The following is a 21905-nucleotide window of genomic DNA, read 5'->3' on the forward strand; positions in this document are numbered from 1 at the left end:
TTTTCACAAAAAGTAGAGGAACTGTTTTTCTTAACTTAAAACCGTGAGGTCACCTCGTATCCCCCAGACCCCGCCCACTCATCTGATTTCAGTGATTTCTTCAGCAAAGCTAGTCTCGCTGCTTTGGTCGTGACAGGCACCGCAAGGTCAGTAACACAGCTGGTCGCGTGGGCAGAGACCGGGAATCGACGAAAGTCGTACAAACTGTGTTACTTGGCACAAAGAGAAAGGATCCCAAACAGAACTGAAATAAGCCAGAGCACAAGCTACGTGACGTCAGCCTCCGCAGCATGACACGCGCTACAAAACTAGGACGTGACGCTCTTATCACGTGCCGTCCCGCAGCTGGCGTCGCTAAGGGTCGTTCCTCTAATCGGAACCAGTCACTGGCCGTCAGGCTGGTGGGGCTGAGGCGCAGAGGTGCGTTGTCAGGAGCCGCGGGCAGTTGGTGGCGGCCGGTCTGACAGTCGCAGCGCCCTGGGAGCTGCAGGAAGCGAGCCAGGTGAGGGGACGGCGAGGCCAGGGCGAAGGGACAGGGTGCCCACCGGCCTTAGCCAGAGGGGGCAGGGAGCAGCGCCAGGTCAGGAGAGAGTGGTCGCAAGTCTGATGTATAAAGTGGCTGGAGACCTGATGTGCGGCTGGGGGACCAGTGTCCAGCCCTGTCATGTTTGCTAGGTCAATGCGCGGTGCGCTGCGACCGTCCAGGGATTTTGTGTTAATTCTGGGACTTGTAGTCTTGTTTATTACAATATAAAAGAAGACTACAAGTCCCAGAATTCATAGTGAAAGACCTGCAGTGGAGCAGCACATCCCGCATGAACCTGGGAAACTTGGGAGCTGTGAGTAGCCTGATCACAGAAGCGGGTATTTTGTAGTAAAGCACAAATGTGTTGATGTACAGCATGGATAGCAGGCATGATGACCACTTTTCTCCTCTTTACCAGCTTACCTTTCAGCCCTGTACTTTAAATTGAATGACCGGGTGCATTCTGGGTGTTGTAGTCTTGGATCGCTTCCATTGAGTCCATAATTTGTGGGTTTAAAGACCAGCCCTGGAAACTATCCCAAACCAGAAGAATCCAGGTGCCCACTCTACGGTGATTGAGGTAGGCACGGGGACACTGTGGTGATAGAAACAGTACTATTTTTCTGTTCAGATTGTAAGGCTGTGCAGTAAATGAATCAGTCGGCTGTGTAGTAAGAGCAGCGTGATAGCCCTGTAAACGGAAAAGTACTGCAGAAGAAGCAGGGACAGCAAGGGAAATCAGAGTACGTTGCAGTAAGGCATGCAGGAGAGCATGCACCATGGGATGCAGGGGCTACTGCTGGTGGGATTAGGGAGATGCTGTGTGTGCTGACAGGGCACTAAATATGGGGGGAATTCGCGCTTCGCTGGGTATAGCGAAGGGTAGTATGCGAGTTTGTGTGTGTGTCTGTGGGGGGGGGGGGGGGGTTAAGGGTACAGACGGAAGAGGCTATGAGGACATGAAGGTGAGATCCCAGTGGCCAGGGCATGCCGCCAGGAGTGCAGGAACGAAAGCACAGGGACGCTGAAGGAGGCCACTGGGCCAGGTTACAGGTTTCTGTTCAGGGAGGGGCGGCCGCGAAGAAGTATAATTGAGCATGAAAATGCGTGCTGTGGTGGCTGGGCAAAAGTTATCGCGGCATTTTGTGAAGTGGGATGCGATGCTAGTGTTGTATACACTAAGAAACATCGAACTTGGACAGGTCTGTGAATGTTACATATCTCTGGTAGTGTTGGTTTATTTGGATGTTGTTTTTCTCCCTTTCAAATTTATTATAATTGACAATACCCATTAGCCAAGTGGTTGCCTGAAAGCCTTTTTTTTCACACAGTCATAGCTTCATGCTGAGCATTGGGCATTCCTGCAGAGTATAGGTGGGTAGGGTGGGGGTTGTGATACTTGCACATGAAATAAATACGTAAGTGCAAAATCGCACCAATGAATGTATACTTCTACCTATAAATGTGCGTTCACAGAAACAAATGCATATCACGTTTACAGGTGCAAACCGAACAAGTATGTTGTGTGTGGTCCTTATGAGAAGCCATACACTTTTGACAGAAATATATAATATTTATTAAACACACACCCACTAACAAACATGGAAGTAACACATTTTCGGACATGAGAGCTCCATACTTTGCAGTACCTATCTACCCGTAATCACAGGTATTAATATAGTACATAGTTTTTAATGGTAAATTATGAATGTAAGGGATTATAGACTACAAGACTAAACACATCTCAAAGAAACTGAAGTACATCAATACTGATGCTTTGAAAAGGCAAAAAATGGCGTTTTACCAAGCACTTTATTCTTAAAATTACCTGGCATGCCACAAGACACGTATATTGTTCAGAAGAGTTTCTATATTTGCCACCGAGTCTTTTATATATTTTTTTTATTTTTCGGTACATTGACTGGTGAGACTCGGGACGTCAGCAATTTTTTTAAGATTGGTTAGTTTTTGCCTGTTGTAACTTTCATCTCTACTGAAACATTTGACTTTTCGCGTGACACCTCTATAATAATGTGGGCTTGGTACAACTGTTTCTGCCATTTTATAGCACTCTATATAACGAGCAGTCTTTATAGTCAATTCACCCATGCTGAAGTTATGAACTGATGAAAGGTTTAAGTGACCCAGCTGGGATTCTATCCAGTTGTCTAGCGATGTCCCAAGATCTGTGTAGATGCGATAATGCCTCGTACAGCATCTATATGGAATGCATTTATGTTCTCTCTATATAACACAGTTTTAAGATGCAACATTTGTGTTTTTTCAGTTATGCACATCGTAGTTCTGGTTATGAATAGTCTAACAGCTACATGAAAATAAAACCCATGACCATTAGACTTCAGTTCGTAACTTCCTATGCGCTTTTGTTTCTTTATTATTTGGGACCGCAAAATCTTTCACAAATTAGTTTCTGGTCTGCCCTGACTTATATTTTGGTGAGCGCGTGTATTCTGTCTTCTGTTGTGGTCGAGCTGTGGTTCAGGGACCCCTGGAGGACCGCAAAGCCTAAGCAGGGGGTCTGCCAGCTTAGAAATTTAAATCATATGTGCACCTTGATAAAGTGTAAATAAAAAAGCAACATGTAAAATTACAGTGTAAAAATTGTGTATCCTCGGATTCATTTGTGGGAGCAGTGCAAGTGTGTATATATAGTATGGGTGATGAGTGGCCTCGATTGAGTTCAGAAAAGCTCCAACCTTCCCATTAAAATTTCAACTTTTTAATGTTTGTTTTTGCTTTAAATAAAATATTTCATAATTTGTGTATTTTGTTTGCTGAATGATTGTTTCAGTATTTTTGTGTATGTTTTTCGCAGTTCATCGAAAATTCTTAGGCCGGAGTCACCCAGCTTCCAGCAATGACTCAGTGTGGGTCCCCAGATTCCAATAATGATTCGCTGGGGGTCGCCGGGTTCTATCAGTGATTTAAGTGGGGTCCACCGAAGTCAAACGGTTAAGAACCACTGGCCTAGAGTGGTACATCATACCTTTGCTATTTTTTGTTGCTATGAGGCATATAACAGCAGTATTGTTTCCTGATGACATCAGTTCTATCCCCAAAGCAGTTTAAATAGTATATGTCGTTGCTGGTTATTAGCCAGGTGGAGTTGTTAGGCAGATATATACAGTGGCTGGAGGCCCACTAAAAAAATTGGCAAACAAGTTTGGGTTTGTCTGTCTCCAAAACATTGGTGGTTTCAGGGTGTACTTGCAGAAGGAGAGCAGAGGCAGTGTGCGTGGAAGGAAGTACTTTGTGTTCTGCATTGGAGGCCGAGATGGGGGGGAGGGGTGGAGATTGTTGTATCCTGATTGGATTAACAAGTGCGTGGTTGATGGTGATGTGCTAGAGGCAGTGTGTGAGCGTGCGTGTTAGGCTCAGTAGGACTATACAAAATTTTATTTGTCGCTTACCTTGTTTTAACTTTCGCTCGGTGGAGGTCATGCATGCGCTCCTGTTCCTGCCAGTGACAATTTCTTATCTTCCTTAGGTTTTGTTCCTGTGCGTCCAGTGGTAGCTGCGAAGATCCTGTCAATACAAGTTTATGATGTTCCTTAGTTAGAGACTTTGCTTTTCCGGTTTATTCTTCTGAAATCTTGACCCATCAGTGATGGCTCCTGATGCTCCTGCAGGGCTGTCAATGCTTTCCTAGTGGCGGCTCTTGAGGTCCTGCCACCAACAGTGATACCTCCCTCCTTGTTCAGAAGGTCAGTCAAATCTTTCACTTTAACACCATCACAAGCACCGCGTTTGGGCACACTTATCCTTGATGATTAAAACACATGGATTGCTTGTGTAAAGAACTTCATATCTGACGAATATCCATGTAGATAATTCTGTTTGATGAACAGATCGTATGTGGCTCGTATGAGAGTGATTCATGCTGATATCCATAACTTTGCTGAATGCTCATTGCACCCAGGCTATCTGATAGCGATCAGATTTTACCTCATCCCATGTTTTTGCATGCGAAAAGAACGTGGAGGTCTGGATGAGCCAGTTAGATGTTTGGTGTGTCCATCTCATCAAGTGTATGTTGATAAAGGATCCTCCATTCAGCTATTAATGTATTTCTCAATAAGTACCAGTGCATGGACTTTATGTTTGCATCAGTCTACATTATTTTTTCAATTCAAAGTAAAAGATTTTTATTTGAGCACGATCAAATGTGTTTCATTTAGTTGTATTGCTTCAGGCATCCTAGTTTGATTGTATTCATTAGTGCAAGTTCCACCTTCACCTTTTGCTCTGTTCTTGATCCATGTTTGTGCCCTCTTAGCAATACATACTAACACTACAGACACACTAGGATGCTACAATCAATGTAACCATTGCCTGTATTTTTATCCACTGACAAAACAAAGTTCATGGCTCTTCTACGTGGATTAATCCTGCTTTCTGAGGCTACAGTTTCCTTCCTCGTTATTTATGTGATGTTCTAGATCCGTGAAAAGTAATTGTTAATGGATTAGAGTGTTCCTTGGGAACCTTGTCAGCTTGGTCCATTTTGACCTTTTTCTTCTGGGCGTGCTGTTTACAGGGGCTTGGAATTTTATAAAATATCTACATGCCCAAGAGGCACAATGCTTTCGAAATCACGTGTCTTGTATAAAAACTAAGAATACATGTTTACAAAAAGCTAAGGGTTGAGCATTTCCCGTAATGCCGTAATGAATGATCTGGATGGCCAATCCTGAAACTGATGATGCTCCAGTGGGTGGCTGGTGGGATTTAAGAGCTTGCATCTGATGGCACAGACAACTATTGTAAGCCCCTGTGGCTACTACAACTCTGTATCGCTTGGTTCACCTACAGGGCTCCTAAAATGGCTATCAGATTCCGAATGTGGCAGCCAGATTTGAACTGCAATGGGCCCCACATGACATTGGCCTCAGCAGCACTGAACACTCTACTCTAGTTGCCTGATACCAAGAGGATTAGCTTCAAGTCCCTATTTGTGGTCAATGGTAAACCACCTTTGTTTTTGTTTTTGTTTTTTTAAGTAAAATAAAATATCTGTGTTGCACACCAGCCTGAGACTAGGGGTTGGATCATTTTCTGTTTGAGGGCCTCTCTTTGGAATTTAAGCCCCCTTTCTTTGCTCAGGGTGCACGATTTGCTGTCTTTTAGGAAATCACTGAAAATGTTGCTCTATATAGCATAGTTGTTTATTGACATTTTGATGTTGCTATTTGGCTATTACGTCAGTACCAGGATACCTTTTGGGGCACGGTTGTGCTTTAGAAATGTAATTACCATAACATTAACATTAAAATGACATTAGAGTTCATAGATCATCAGAATGCCTCAGTTCAAAAGCCCATATTGCAATGATTGCCCCTACAAAGAATAAGACCTGGCAAAGCCAAGCGGTCTTTCTTTGGTAAGCTGTTTGATGGGTAGTTGTTTGTTTTTGTATTCATGTCAAACATATGCCACACAAGTATAGAGGGGGGAAAACGAAAACCTGCCGCCTAAATGTGATGACCATACACCTGCACTGCAAGTTTTAACCATGCATACTTTTGCCAGAGTGACCGTGGTGCTGAATAGCAGGCAGGTTTGTACAGTATTTTAAAATATAAATGTTATTGGGGCAAAGGAAAATCCCAATTGGATTTGGATTACTGTAACATAAATCCGTAGTATAAACAATCTATGATGGCTAAAATGGAGAAAAAAGAGGATGGAGAATAAAAAAAAAAAAAAATCAATGGCAGATTAAAGTTTATCAGCCCATCGCCTCTGGAGACTGAATTGCACTTCATTTAGGCAGATGTGCACGTGGTCAGGAAAATTCTATCACTCATAATGCCGTAGGCCCAGTGGCTGTAGGGGACTGACTCATTGCCACTTGCTTGATGCTGTAATGGGCCGAAGAGAAATGTGAATAACAGTAGACCAATGGATGAAGAGGGCTTACTCAAAGCTCCTCTATGAATGTATTTTAATTGATGATTTTCTCATTACTTTAATACTGTGAAACAGATAAAGTCGTGTTTTCCTAGCCAAAAAAAAATACAAAAAAAAGGCACAATCCCTGATGGATGCTTTAACATATGTAAACCGGATATAGTGGCACATATATTAGCATTTTGCAATGTTGTTTAACAACATTAATACAGTTGGGCTGTAGAAGCCAGTTATCTTTATCAGTTGGTTCTTGACGAATAATGTAATGTAAAACCATAATTTAGGAATTGAATTATGATTCTGTATTTTCTATCTGTACCTGCTGAATATAGTTTGTATGTTTTATGCTCTTATAACATGTGGCACGTTAAAGCTGATGTTGACCAGGCCTAAAGAAAGCAGGGAGGTGGCACTTCATGCTTTTAGTATAGCGGAGAAAGCAAGGCAAAAGACCTATACATTGAGGCTGCAGAAGAACGGTCATGAGATGGTCCTTTGCTGGAAAGTTTTGATGAGCACAGTCTTTAGGTGCACAATCCTATGCAGATTTCAACATTGGTACTTTGATAGCTGGCGCTGGTTAATCGTTATTGCTCTGAACATCTCAACTACGACAAACTTATTTACAAGCCTTACCTCCGGTAAAACGCATCTTAAAATGTTGAGCGTTTTTGAGAAGTAACAGCTCCTTTTTTGTGGGCTGACTGTGCAGCTGTTGCCAGACTTTGTCATCACCAGAGAAAGAGCTTCAGGAAGAAGTATTGAGAGATTTTTATGTTCCACCCACGTGTGTCTCCGCTACAACCTCTTTAGTGGTTTGCCAGTCGCTTGTAACCATTACAAAAAAAATAAGATAAAAGCGTAAACATATTTAAATATGTTGTAGGACTTTGGGCCAGCCCTCTTCAGGCCCAGTTCTTGTCAAGTGACATTCACTTTCTGCTTACACCCATGCCTGCGTACAGCATGTGGCCGTGGGTTAGCCCCAGGGGTGTGGAATTTATTAAAATATCTACTTGTCCAGGGGACAGGTTGCTTCTCAAATCTACTTGTCCTGTAAAAAGATCTACTTGTCCCTTTGGTGCCATGTAGTGTGGCGACAAATTATGGCAGCAATCTCATTATGTAAGAGCTCTCATAATAGCCTCTCTGATTATGCCAGGGCTACTACCTTAGTAGGGCTTGAATACTTGCAGTTTCAAACCCTACTGTAGCAATTTCCTTATTTTTCCACCTTTCTGCAGATCTGCATACTGGGGCTGGAGGAAGCAGTAAGCAATAGTTCCAGGGCTGAAATGCATTTGAGTCTGCAAACCTACTAACCTGCATGTTTTAAAGATTTTCACCAGCTTCTCTCTAATATTTTCCCATAATAAGAAAGGTTGGACATTTACTCCTTAGAACTTCTTCCAGGGTTGGGAAGAAAGTGGCTGGAGGGAAAATGAACTTGCAAATGCTCAATAGATTTTCACATGAGCAAATCTACACATCGTATTTACCCATGCTAAAATAAAGTTCACAAATATTTTATAGGGGTACGACATATACCATGGGTGCACTTTTGTGACTTTCTTTAAGAATTTGGGGCCACATGTCAGTAGGTTCAGATTTGCGACCCGCAAATTACGAGTCAGAGAGACTCGCAATTTGCGAGTTGCAAATCCGAATGTAGGATGGCACCATCTGTGATTCGCAAGGGCTTCGCAAATGCCCACCTCATGAATAATCATGAGGTGGGTCGCAATTTGCGACCCCCTTGCGAATGGAGACAGCAGACCAACATGTCTGTGACTGCTTTTTAATAAAGCTGTTTTTTCTTTTTTTTTTTGTAATGCAGTCCGTTTTCCTTAAAGGAAAACGAGATGCATTACAAAAACGAAAAATGAAACGTTTTCGGTTCATTTTTTAGAGCAGGCAGTGTTCCGCAGGACCACTGCCTGCTCTGAAAAATGTTTACAGTGACATTCACAATGGGGAAGGGGTCCCATGGGGACCCCTTCCCTTTAGCGAAAGTGTTAGCACCCATTTGAAATGGGTGAAAACTGCGCGGTCACAAAACAATCCTACATTGCACTGCGAGTCGCAATTAGGAAGGGAACACCCCTTCCTAATTGCGAGTCGCAAACCCGTTTTGCGATTCGGTAACCAGGTTACCGAATGGCAAAACTGGGTTTGTGCATCGCAATGTGCTTTTTGCACGCCGCAGACAGCGAAAGTCGCTGTTTGCGACATGCAAAAAGCTGCCTACATGTGGGTCTTGGTCCCTAATTAGGTCTGGTGTTAACAAAACATTTTGTTTTTATTAAACTTCTATTTCTCTCTCTTTCGGCTGGCTTTACTGTGAGCGATCGCATTCTGCTCTTCCACAAGGAGCATATTGGCACACAAAGTAGTTTTGTTCAGTGTCAGGAACTACAGTGGCAATCATTGACGTAACGAAACTGGAGGGTGCCCCTTTGCAAAGAACATGGAGGAGCCCCCTCTCCAGACTCACTCAGGCCAGGTGCTGTGCTGAAGGGGCCCCCAGGAGGGCGGCTGCAGGGCCTTTGTTATGCCACTGGTGGCAACGTGTGCTTTTAGAGTTCAAAAACGTTTTTTTTTTTTGCCAACGTTTGTTACAGTGTTGAGGGCCTGATAGCTCCCACAACAATAAAGTGTTACAAAAGCCATGTCAAAACAAGAAACGCATTGATGAAACTAAAAGACTTATAAAAATATGTCAGATCAGTTGGCTTTGTCAGTGTTTGTTTATTTTCATGCTTGCCATAATCGTGTTGAAAATGGTTACACTGATTTTCCATTAGAAATCTTTTTGGGAAATACTAGCATGCACCAACACATTTTACTAAATGACACTTCATTTGCATCTAATCAGAGAGCATTCTGGGAGCATTATACTTAGCCTCATAGCCTAAACTTTTCAAACGTGTATACACGTTTTTTTTTTTTTTTTTTGTACTGGAACCAACATCAGTAGTGAAGTGTGACCTTAAAACATTTATTTACAGCACTCACCCTAATAATGAAGGATTTCAAATAATGAACCATAAATACAAGTTCGAACAGCATTATCTTTTGGAAACACATTACCTCAACTGCAGAGAGTTCCACTCTCTGTAAACAGTCAGCCAAAGGGTTTGTGCTGCAGAGGGTTGGGCCTACTTGTCCCAAGGACAAAGTAAACATAAAAACTTGTTGCCCTTGACCCCAAACAAGATGTCCCGGGCTTCGGGCGATAGGAATTCCACATCCCTGGTTAGCCCACTTCAGACACTGGCTCTCTTGCCCTGTGAACAATAGGATTTGTTTTCCTTGATCACATACACATCTGCCTGAAAATGGGTATGTGCCTCCAATGCCTGTGCTTTAGTTCTCCGTTTTCTCCCTTTATAGGTCCCATTTTATTTATTTTCTGTGGGTTTTTAAATTTTTTTATCTGTATTTATTTTTTATAATAATAGTGCCAGGCAGCTCTCCACACAGTGCTGATGGGCCACTTGCTTTTAGCTAATTTCATCAGCACTGTGCCTGCACAGCATTTCCAAACTCCTTCTTTTTTTTTTTTTTTTTTTTGGAACAATGTTTGCTATACTGTATCGTTGTTCTAAGTTGGCCAGAACGTTTAGAAGCAACATGTCGGCCATCTCATATCTGCACAGCAATGATACACTATGCACAAAACCAAGAAAGATACACAGCGTGATGTTTACTAAACATCCATCTAGAAAGGGTGTTGTACGTAGTGTCATCGTTTTACCATTCCACTATGGTTGGCCCATTGCTTCTCAATGTGGTGGCCATGTTGGAACTATAAAGTAATGATTCAAAATGCACAATACCACTCAAAGATGGTTGCCAACTTCTGTGCTAATTTTGTTAACTCTTTATTTTTTATTGCAAGCATACGCATGCCAGTCTTACACACCAACATTCTTCTATTTGTTTTTACCCTTGGGTCTTTTAATTTAATTAGCATGTCTGAATATGTGCATGCATGTTTATTTGTGAGTGGGTGGATGAATTGATGTGCAACGATGTGTGATTTATTATTTATGAAGTGCCTAAACTCCCCATTGACTGAAAAGGCGTTTTTTTTTATTTTTTAAATTGAGGCCAAGTGCATTGTATAATGCTTTGATCTAGCCTTTCCTCAGATTATGGCGTTCTTCTGGACTTTCATTGGGCGCTGTTGACACTGAAGCATGGGTGTTTCAAAGTTAAATATTTGCATACTGATTTTCTGCTTGTACACCAATTTGAGGGGTGTTAATCTTTGGTAAATGGCTACATAGTAAGAAGATGCTGTGAAAAAGGTGCTCTAGACCTTTTTTGTTATAACAAACCTCTGTTTCTCCCTGCCTTCTCTCGTATAACATTAAAACAATCTTGATACGAGCAATACCTTTTACTGTTTGCATTATAGCTCTTATTTACTCAGTTGATTCCTACATGTAAACTGGGACACAGTAGATGTCCCTCAACTGAATTGAAACTGCTTCATGCTTGCACTTTTAATATTATTGATAACACTTAATCTCTTCATTTTTATAATAGAAAACACTTTTAAAGAAAGCAGAAAATGTAACCTATGGTCCTGTAAAACTACAACTATCCCAGCACAAAAATTGTAAATTTTGAATTTCCACTAGGTGAAAAGATCTCCTTATGGAAAATTAAAGCACTTTGTGTCTCCATAAAGGATATATTTTACCTTGGAGAAACTATCCCCCTATATCGTCATTACATTTGCAGGTGTTAATTTCATTTCACATCACGCACACCTGCCTAATTCTGCCTTTAGCAGGAATACATTTGTGAGGTTTTCCAAGTAAGTGTTGTGTGCTACTCACAACGCCCTAAGTATGAGAGTATTCACCTGCTTGTGCAAGTAAGACCTACTTTGGACTCTCACAAGTACTCCTCTAAACTGAACATTTGGAAATTGGAATTTTAGTGTTCACAAACCCACCATCTCAAACGGAATTATTTGCACACCCAAGATTAATTTGGGTGTGCAGGTATTTGTGAGTCTGGCCTACTTTATTTAAAGGGGCCATCCATTGAAGATAAAAAGATAATTCCCTTCTCCCAGGTCTGGATCACTAACAATTGTCAACAGTAAGCATTGTAGAATGCCCCTTTGTTTTATGATTTCTGCTTTGGTTTTGAGACTTGATGTGGCATACTTAATCGGATGGCTCTTTAAAGGCAACCTGCCTAATCTCAATACTAAATGTAACCAAATTGGGGGGGGTGAAATCACATCCTTTTTTTCTGTTAAAATGCTGTCCTTTTGGACCATAACCTGAAATCCTGATGGACGTGTGTTGCTTTGTTTGGTGTCCTATGTGCAATGATCATTGCTGCACGGAGCAGGGAAAATGTTTTGCCTGCCTGATTGTAAGACATAGAGAATTCCACTCTGCGGGCTGCTTTATTTACATCGGATTTTCTGTGCACAAAGACATGGTACATACATGGAAATTTAACCAATCACTGAATGTTTCTGTCAGTTTGATTGGCTGAGCTGTGCCACATATTTGTCGGGCACTGAGTACTTGTTTTTCATGATTGGCGGGGAGAATATCACAAAGATGTGCATGCAGGCTCTTACCAAATAGTGGCAGAACATCTGTCCATTTAGCAATTCCTTGCTGCTGAACATCGCCTATCCCTGTGAATCTGGTCCTGTCCTGAGCCTATCACAAAGAAGTCACATTTTGGATTTAGGTCTTCTTCTTTTTTTTTTTTTTGTGTGACTGACCCTCCTCTGTCACCAATATATTGTTACTCCAGAGTAGAGATAAGCCAACTATCGTAAGTCTTCTGTTATTGACATTGGTATAGCGCACAGTCTGCTAATTAGTTTTATCTCTAAGTACTCTTTGGGCTGTTGCATCACACCATAAGACTCAGATAACCCCTTTAGTGATATGTTTAGAATGCTGTTGACTCTGTTACTTTATCTAAAGTTCATAGAGAGATTGACTTGTACAGGATCTTCCTCCCCAAGGTGAACAGTGTTGAAGGGCAGTTGAAATTATTAGGATGTGGGTGTCTGGCATGGTTGTTTTTGCTACTCCAGCTCAGAAATATTGAGTCTTTAAAAGTGATTGTTGCACAAGTGGTGACTGCATTGGTCAGGGTGACTTTGCCTGTTCCAGAGTAGAAGCATTCTCTTCTGCTTCTTCTAACCATTGATATGGTGGGCATTGTGGACTCAGTGGGGTATGGATCTGTTTTGCTGCTGCCCGGTGGAAACTAACAGAACATCCCCCAACCTGCACATCTTGACTCCCCATTATGTTAAGTCTTCCCTAGACTATAGTGTATTAACGCCACCCTTGCTGCATGCCTGCAAATTATCTGCAAAGCTTACCTTGTGCCCAGTGGACTAATGCAGCCACGTCAGTAATCTGTGGTTTAGCTTATGTTGACAGGTTCAAAACCTGGCAGGTCCTTTCTGCTTTCCTCAAGGAAGTCGATGCAATGCGTAATATTGAGTTTGGTAAAATGTTATGCCTACCCCGCCGGCTGTCAGCCAGGGACTGGACAGTGTTTATGCTGCTAATGCATAATGGGTACAATGGCACAATAGGCACAGTCCCTTTTGGAAGATAACTTTGCCAGTTACCTATCAAAATAAGTGCAAGACGTGGCTCCTGTTGGCTAGGTTCGCACTATAGAAATACCATCTACATATGCACTTTAATATTGCATTACGATTTGCGATGTTACTGCTTATTTTAAACTTGCATGCAGTAGCTATTTCGTCTCCACACATACACACAAAACTTTCATGGCTTTCGTTTTGCTAGTTGGCTGCATTCTCCTAAGTTTGATTTACCCCTTTGCTCTCGTAGGTTTGTCCTGTCCCGGTTAATTCTTCCAGCATCCTTCATGAACCACACCCTGGAGCTCAGTTTCCCTCAGACTCTCACAGGCAAAAAGGGAATCCACATGAACTTGGGAGGCTCCTCTGAAAGGTGTTTACTGCGGACCTATGGAGAATGATTCATTTATTGATGGGTAATTGAAACCAAATCAACATATACAACATTTCAAATGGCATGGCAATTATACACAAAGTGCATAGTTGTTCTCAGCAAAAACAACAGAAGCTAGTAAGCGTAGCTGGCTCGTGAGACTTGGGTCTTACAAGTATTCCAGGCTGTTCACTATGAGACGCCTCAGTTTGCCAAAACCAGTTAATAGGTCCCCATCTGAACAGCTGAGACGGGTACTAGTTATGCCCTTACAAGTTCAAATATTTAAACAGCACTCGTTTAAAGCAATCTGGGCAGTAACACATAACCTGGGGTAAAGATTCCTGTTAGGAGGAACAGAAACGACAATGGGCACAATATCTTTTTATGTCCATGAATGCGAGTCCTCTCCCAGATTAAATAATCCAGATTGGAGGCAACAATATTGTATTTTATATTCCTACTGTTATTGCGAAATCCAGATTGAGCTGTAATTTGACAAAAACGTATTGCTGCCTGGCCTGTTGCTATATTTTCTGTTCTGAAATCAACGTGTTTTAAAACATTGACGAGAGGTCCCACAGCTGTTTCGTGTTCTGTTGTAACAGAAAATCCACTGCTGTGTGTTAAGGCATTTAGAAGTTGTAGGTCCAAGTTTCAAAAACATGCATGTGGGTGCCTTTTGATTGATTTATGATCAGTATGTTTTAGTTTAGACATGGATCTGAGGATAAAGGCACCTTGGGATAGTGATCTGTGAAGTTGGATTTCCTGCATATTTGCTTCTGACTTGTCGATTGGAGCTGACGGAAGATGGATCTGTAGAGGTTAGTTTGTTTTGTTGAACCGACTGTTCATGCCCTGGAAATGTCTCCAGCCATAGCTTTGTGTGGGGAAACATTTGTTCTTTACACTTTTAAAAGTGGTGTTCTAGATGGACCTACAAGATTCCTGGATTGTTTCAAGAAGGCAAATGTTAGGGATGAGACATTGTTTTCCTAGGATAAGTGGTGATCGTTAATTGACCTTTTAGGCGTAAATCCAGTTTGGAACATGGAATTTTATGCTGAATTGTCAGGTGCGCAGCTCTTCTAGCAATAAACTGGATTAGTGCTTGGAATCTACACCAAAAAAGGAAATTAATATACAGTTTTGCTGGATCACTCTTGCTGCCTTCCTTGTGGATGGAGTGAAGAATTGACCCTTGCCATGACTCTGGGCCCATGCTGTTTGAGCAGCAGTTATTAAAAAGCATACGCCTGAAGTCCAACCAATAATTTGAGTTAACTGTAAAAACTTCTGATGATAGGCACTTTGGGCTAGGTGCACCATCGTTTCAACTTATGTTTACCCAACAAGTCTGTGTCAACCTACACAATGACAAGTAATTGATAATACCCTCAAGGAACGTGTCTTCTGTAAATGTCTCTTGCCTATCTTGTGTTCAAGATGCCAGCCGAGAATTCTCCAGCTTGGCATTTCCCTCTCGGTATATAACTAGGGAGCTGACATGGGTAGTCCGTTCATACGAATTCACATTATTTCCTGTGGGATTACCTTTGAAGGCCTTCTGTCATATTATTGTAACCCCAGAGTTTCCTTGGGGTTCAATTGCGACATCTCGTGAAAGTCACTCTGTTGCTTCTCTTACAGTTCTCGTATTGCCTCCCTTGATCCTGAAGTTCAGAGTAAGTTTCTTCTTTTCATTGTGTTAGCACCTCCAGTGTGTCTAGCACAGGAGTGAACTGAGGTCCCTCTCTATAGGCCATGTGTAAACGTAGAACGATGCATATGTTTGTACTCTTTGCTCTTCTGCCTTTCATGTTAACCTGTGCTTGAGGTTTTGATTAGAAGTATTGTTTTGAATAATATAAAATAAATGTTTGCTTTCCTTTTTCCAGCTTGTTGTTTTTGATTGCAACAAGTTGACAGATCTCAATACAGTGTGATGAATGTAAACATGAACAGGCCCTGACAAGGATCACCCCGCCCTCTGCTGGTACAGCCCTCAGATGTTGTTACTTGTTACATGATGTGATGAATATAAACATAAACCTACGCCAACATAGTGATTCCCTTCCCTTAATACAGTGCCCAGATCTTCTCTCTTAGTGTGACTTTTTTTCTTTATATAGTTGCAATTGTATACAGCACAAACAAAACTGAAAAGGATATCTGAGTGCTTCACATAAAAATAATTACAACTGCGTACAAGCAGTTTACAAAGTGTTTATAAGTGAGCTATTTGTAAAGCTCACACCTAGCCAAAAGGCATGACCAGGTACATAGGGTTTGTGCGTTGCCACATTTTACGCCGTTAAAACAATGTAAGGCTTATCACATGCAAACACATACCTAAAATCGTTATAGCTTCTACTATGAAGATTTTTAATGACTGTAAAGAAAAAAGGATAAGCGGGCAGGCACTTTTTTCATACAATGTGGTCGTCCTAGTCATACCAAGGTCAACAACGCAGTTGTTTTGGGAAAGATCTGACACCGCAGGACGGCCTTTGTCTGTGTCGCAATGGGAATGATACTGGGAAATAAGCCTTCAGAATTCAATCTGCTTGAGTATGGCCTCCAGCACCAGGAGGATCCAGAGAGCCCAAAAGGCAGCATCACTGACCTAATGAACAGGTCAATGCTCAGGGGACGTAGTGAATGGAAGTTAATGGCTGCTGTTGGCGGCAACTGACAACCAACCAGCTCAACTATGGCCCTCCCGCCCAGACTGGCCCCTCTTCACTGCAAAGTTCTGGGCCAGTCTTTGCATATTCCACCCGCTTCTCAGAGCTCCAGATTCTCCCTCCATGCCCCCCCCCCCCCCAACCAAAAAACCAAGGCTTGAAGCTTGCAACCTCTATCACAACGTTTGTTGGGCAAATCGAAGACAGTGTGATGGAGGGAAGTGATCGAGCCATACAACACAGTGGTCTCCTGCCTTTGCCACGGTCCTCAGATGTTACTTGTTACATGGTATGTTGAATCTGAATCACAATGATTCCCTACCCCTGCAACAGGCCTCGGATGTTGTTACTTGTTAGTATGATGAAGGTAGACCTAAAAGGGGAGTTAAATCGATTTCCTAAGCCTCCCTTCTGCCGCACTCCTCAGATCTTGTTACAGTGTGATGAATGTGAAGTTGAACAAGCACAGTCACTCTCCTACCCCTAATACAATCATTAGAAGCTATTATTTTTTTACAGTGTGGTGAATGTAAACCTAACCTGGCACTAACATAGTGATTCTCTACCCATCCCTGCTTCCACTGCTATAGTTCTTGGAGGGTTAAATGTGGTTATGATACACCTTCTTAATATCAGAAAAACTTCCTATACTTTTTCTTCCTTGTGTGAATGATCTGAAAGAAGCAATGATCTTGCCTATCAAGTGACCACAGGCCATGTGCCTCTCAGTCGGACAGGTCTGGATCGTTTTCCAACATCCCACTGTGTGTTGGACACCGCTGATGAGTTGCTCAAGATTTCAAGAACTGGTTTCACCCTCAGAGACTTCAAGTTTAGCTTACAGATTTGCCTTTGCCTCCTGAATTGTGAGACTTGATTCCAGCAGTAAGCCATTAAGCAAAAGTATAAAAACGTATCTCCCTAGTCCCTGTGATCAAGCCAGGTAATAGACACACCTGCACTAAAAGCAAACCTCCTTCCTTGTGGAAAGTAAGAAACATTGTGCTGGCAGCGAAGCAAAGCGGCTCTGAGCTGGCAGCAAAGCGGCTCTGAGCTGGCAGCGAAGCGGCTCTGAGCTGGAGACGCAAAGCGCTTCTCTGCTGGCAGCGATGTGGCTCTGAGCTGGCAGTGAAGCAGAACAGTTCTGAGCTGGCAGCGAGGAAAATCAGCTCTGAGGTGGCAATAAGTGCATTGAAAGTACATTGATGTGGCCCAAAGTTTGGGATTGTTAAGGAAACCCCCTTAGTCTGGAATTGAATACACTACAAATGAGCAGATAAGACTTTACTAAACTGGCCAATTCTTCCACCTTTACGCCTAAAGAAAAAGTATTCTAATAGTATAGTATAGTATAGTACTATGAAGCTCTTTTAGTATCCAAGACCAAGGGGAAACTTGGGAATCTCTAGGAACCTGGGGTATAGTCCTATCAAAAAGACCAGTTATCCATAATAACAATGAAACAATAATTATACCTAAATGGCTTATTTACTTAAAGAACAAATGGTGGAAATTACCATAAAACGGTGATGCAGTGAGTGTTAGCGCAAAACCATTTGAGTATGAGCATTGCTTTAATTGATCCTTTACTCTTCCTTTGTTTATGCTTTTTAAATACAGCACTTATACCTAACGTTCACCAGATGTAATTAGAAAAATGTTAAAATTAGACTTTGTGTGTCAGAAAGAAGCACATACACGTTGTTCTTTATCGGGATCTGGAAGATGGATAACAAAAGGATCACTTGAAACGGAGGGACTTCCGGTCCCTGTAACTCTGACGAGTAGTCCACAGGTCAGAAAAGATATAACGGGTAGAAGAAGCAGGAGCATGTTTGTCCCAGGGCTTCGTCGCATTTTATTCCACATGATCTAGATCACATTACCCCTTTTGCAACTGAGGGGGACTGTGATACTCTTAAATTAATATAGAAATTGAAAAAGCAAAGAAAAATTTAGAAAATATAGTTGCCGGAAGTGGTGGGTGCATTAAAGGTGCAGCAGCAATCTGTGGGTATCTATCAGAGTGTTTTTTAAATACTATTTCTCCCTGCCCTTCAGTAGACGTTTGTGCCCGATTATTCAAAACAAAGAAAACAAGCATTTGCCATGCAACAGGTCTCGCGTTTGCTCGTGTTAAAGCTAATAGCGTTGTAAACTCCTAACAGGACTTTTCACTCGTAATGAAACCTATCGGCAAAAGTGCAATTATGTACATAACCGGAAAAAGTGCAATTAACTGTGTAACAGGGTCGATATTATGCAAAGTGCTCGACTTCTGCCAAGCGAGATCGCGCTTCGAAAATAGATAAAAAGTAGTCCACAAACCAGATGGAAAACAGCGAGCCTCGTATGTTTTCTGTACTTGGTCGATGCACTCGAGGAGGGCTAACCACCGGAAAAGGCATGACGTATGCGTGCCTTCCACTAATGAAATCAAGCAGATTCTAACAGGCAAGCCCACGAACCAATGAAAAACTGTCCTGACGGGGCTCCGAGCCCTTTCTAATTCCTAAAGCGTCTCGCTTATTGAAACGCAAGCGCATGTGACGCAGGCTCGACCCTAAAAACAGGCCCATTGAGTCTTGCAGATTCCACCACATCCAGCAGCACTGCTAAATCTTACAGAAAATTCTATCTAGTCCTTTTATTTCCATATGGCTCATAGTATGTAGCAGACCGATGGCCAACAGAGCACTTTACATTGATACATGGGAAGGACAAAATAGTAATTTGGTCACTTGAATGTGAGCCAACTATGGGATTATGATAGTGAGGCAAAAAAGAAGATGCAAGGAAAAGAGGACTTAATTGTGACCATAAAATTGAACTAACAGACTATGGAAATGTGAAGCCACAATGAGAACCCTCCTAAATCATTTCAAAAGGTGATGGTGTTTAGATTTTCAATGTGAGGATTTTAAGATAGAAATGAGTGATGCATTTTCATTCTCTGATGCTAAAGAAAACGTGTAAAGTGTTGGTTGTCAAAAAGGTATTGGTTTGTAGAACTAATATATCAGTTGTTTGAAAAGCACCCTCTTTCACCCTCTCCAGTGGCAGCTGAGGAATTGCCCATCAAGTATCTGATTTTTTTTTACCTTTCTTTCTTGAAGATTGTTTTTCCTTTGTTTTGTATACATTAGTGTTCTTGGTTGTATGCCAGCAGAGATGGCTCCTGAATGGCTAGATCATCTTTGGTTGAAGTTTACAGACCTTCAGAAAATGAAATTGTATATTTCATGGAAGGGAATTTCCCAATGTAGCTCCTAAGACCACATTTTAATAGCCTTGCAGCAAGAGATTTGGAAAATCTGGGCAACAATACTGAGGTCCATGCAGAAACCTTGGATATTTATTACGTCTTTGAGATCTGCCCGGGTTTCTCCAGAGGACGACTTGAATGTTGGTTGATGTACATTCAGCTGTGAACTGTAGCCCACTTCACAGATGCACAACCGTATCTAATAGACTTATGTAAGTCTAGTCTGAAAGAAAGGCTTCTTGAACCATATGTAGTCTAAACGTTCCGTTATGCCACTTTGGTAGGATTACATAGTATAATCTCTCTTTGAAAATTAGCACTTGACACTGAAGTGGAGATTCCAGTATATAGTTAATTGCAGTGTTCAATGTGAGACTGAATATTCCACAGAATCTTGGTAATATTGACATGTCAAAGCAGATATGGAAGTAACATAAAACATGACAGCCATACTTGTAGGGCATAAGCTCAAACACAAGGATGTTTCTTGGTGCTATTGACATATAATATGTATATTGTTATCTAGCTCAGTTGTACTTATTTGATCGACCTCAGCTGGATGAAAGGTTGAGTGGACCCATTGAATTTCGAACCTATCACCATTGTGGTCATAGCAGACCATGGGGTGGAAAACAGGGATCTCTGACCAATACTGAAGGTGAAGTTTTTTTCTATTAGCATAGTTACTTAAAACCATTGCATAGTGAAAAAGAAAAAATATCCTTAAAAACCTTACAAAATAATAACACGCTCTGTAACCAAAAGATGAGACCAATACACAATAGTAAATAATAAATAAAACCTTAAATACATACGATGTGCAATAGTGAAAAATATTCAGCATTTAAAAAAAATGTCTCTTTGCGGCACTCCCAGGATGCAGAATTTGATCAAACAGCAAGTTTAAAACCAGATTGCAACCAGGAAGCTGCCCTGTGGCCGCTCCCTACATGCAGAGTGCAGCGCCCCAATACCGGGTAACACCCAAATTCACAGGAAGACACGACAATGCAAGGTTTAATTAATTGGTTAAACCGAGTTACCCGATGAAGAGTGAAGAGTGTCCCCAAAACATGAATGCATGGATTGCCTCTTATAAATAATTAAAAGTTCACTTTGAAAATGAAATGTAAATAAAGACCCTGAAGATTTTATTACTAACTGAAGTGGGACACAATTGAGTACACGTTTAGTTTACAGTACAGTTAGAAATTGCACGACAAGCAAGTGCCTTTACAGTAATCGTGCAACATAAGACAACTTCATGTCAAACCGATCCCTAATGAGGATGCATGGATTCCCTGAGCGACCAGTCCTGGGATGCAGTTTCTTAGATTTTTAACTTTAAGGGTTCAGTTCTGGCGACGTGATTTGGTTTGATAGTAAGCCTAGTTACTTAAAATAAGCGATGATGTGGCAGAATTACATCTTTTGCTATGTGGAGGAGCAAAAGATTGATATCATCCGGACAGCATTCCCACTTACAATCCCTTCAGCTGTTTAATGTTAAAGTACTTTTTTGTGTTATGAGCAAAAATGTATTTAAGCAGTTGAACAGTGCGGCTTGTACTGTCTAGGATTTAAAGATGGCGCCTGTTAGAGTAACCTGTAGAAAGAGGGTAACCTGGAGAGCCCCTTGCACTAGAGGGCTTGTTTCAAGGAAAAGCTGTGTATTTTCTCCTACTGAGAGCTGTGTTCGGGAACGATTGGTCTTGAGGGTATAGTGTGCTCTTGATCAAGTGCCTAATTATTCACTGGTGATACGTAGTCTGAAATATAAGCATGATGTTCAACCTTAAAGCTACAGATGTGCTTCAATAATTTTTTTTTTTTTTTTTCCTGAGATACTGAATGAAGTGTAGTCCTCTGGTCCCCTGCTTAGACTAGAGACTAGAAGGAAACCTTGCAGAATTCTATTTGTTGCTTGATTTTATTGGTCATGTGATATATTTTCGAGGACTACTGCCAGGAAATGAGGTTTACTGGCGGAGTATGCTTACCTAATCTATATTTATTTTTTTCTCAAAAAACAATTGACCTCTTCCATTGTTGGTGCCACTCGTGATGGCAAAATTTGTGATTAGCAAAGGCAGACTCTTAGAAAACCAGTGCAAGATGGTGTGTGGAGAGTGGCCAAAGAAACCTATAGCCAAGTCAACGATTTCCTCAGCAGTTCTACGCATTAACTCCTATTTTTGAGTCTTGAGTCTGTGGTCAAGCATCAGTGTTTTTAAACTATCTTGGAAACACAGCCTCTACATAATGAAATCTCCCTACACCAGTGTGTCTCAACCGAGCTTCGCAGATATCCCAGTCCCTCCCCCTTCTCCTCTTCCCCCCCCCCCCCCCCCCCCCAAAAAAGTTAATCATTGTAATTTGTAAGGTTGAGCTGGTACTTTTTTTTTTTTTTTTTTTTTTTTCATGCATCATTTTTTTTTTGCATCTTTCCACTTCAGTAATGTCAGGCCTGGGTTAGATGTCTGGAAACAAATTATTTACTACTAACA

The 21905-nt window shown here is 41.6% G+C and overlaps 1 protein-coding gene across 2 annotated transcripts in view; it reads left to right on the top strand.

Annotated features, from left to right (window-relative positions):
• Positions 1 to 348: 348 nt before the first annotated feature.
• The window catches only part of CLCN5 (chloride voltage-gated channel 5), a 214621-nt gene continuing 193064 nt past the window's right edge, over positions 349 to 21905 (top strand). The window contains exons 1-3 of one of the 2 annotated variants that reach the window (XM_069211866.1): positions 372 to 502; positions 945 to 1106; positions 4035 to 4251. The gene's annotated coding sequence lies outside the window, so the exon portion shown is untranslated. Of the gene's footprint in view, positions 503 to 944; positions 1107 to 4034; positions 4252 to 21905 lie in introns of both variants that reach the window. The other variant, XM_069211865.1, reaches the window with a different exon arrangement.

This window comes from Pleurodeles waltl, chromosome 10 (assembly GCF_031143425.1).
Source record: "Pleurodeles waltl isolate 20211129_DDA chromosome 10, aPleWal1.hap1.20221129, whole genome shotgun sequence".
Lineage (NCBI taxonomy): Eukaryota > Metazoa > Chordata > Amphibia > Caudata > Salamandridae > Pleurodeles > Pleurodeles waltl.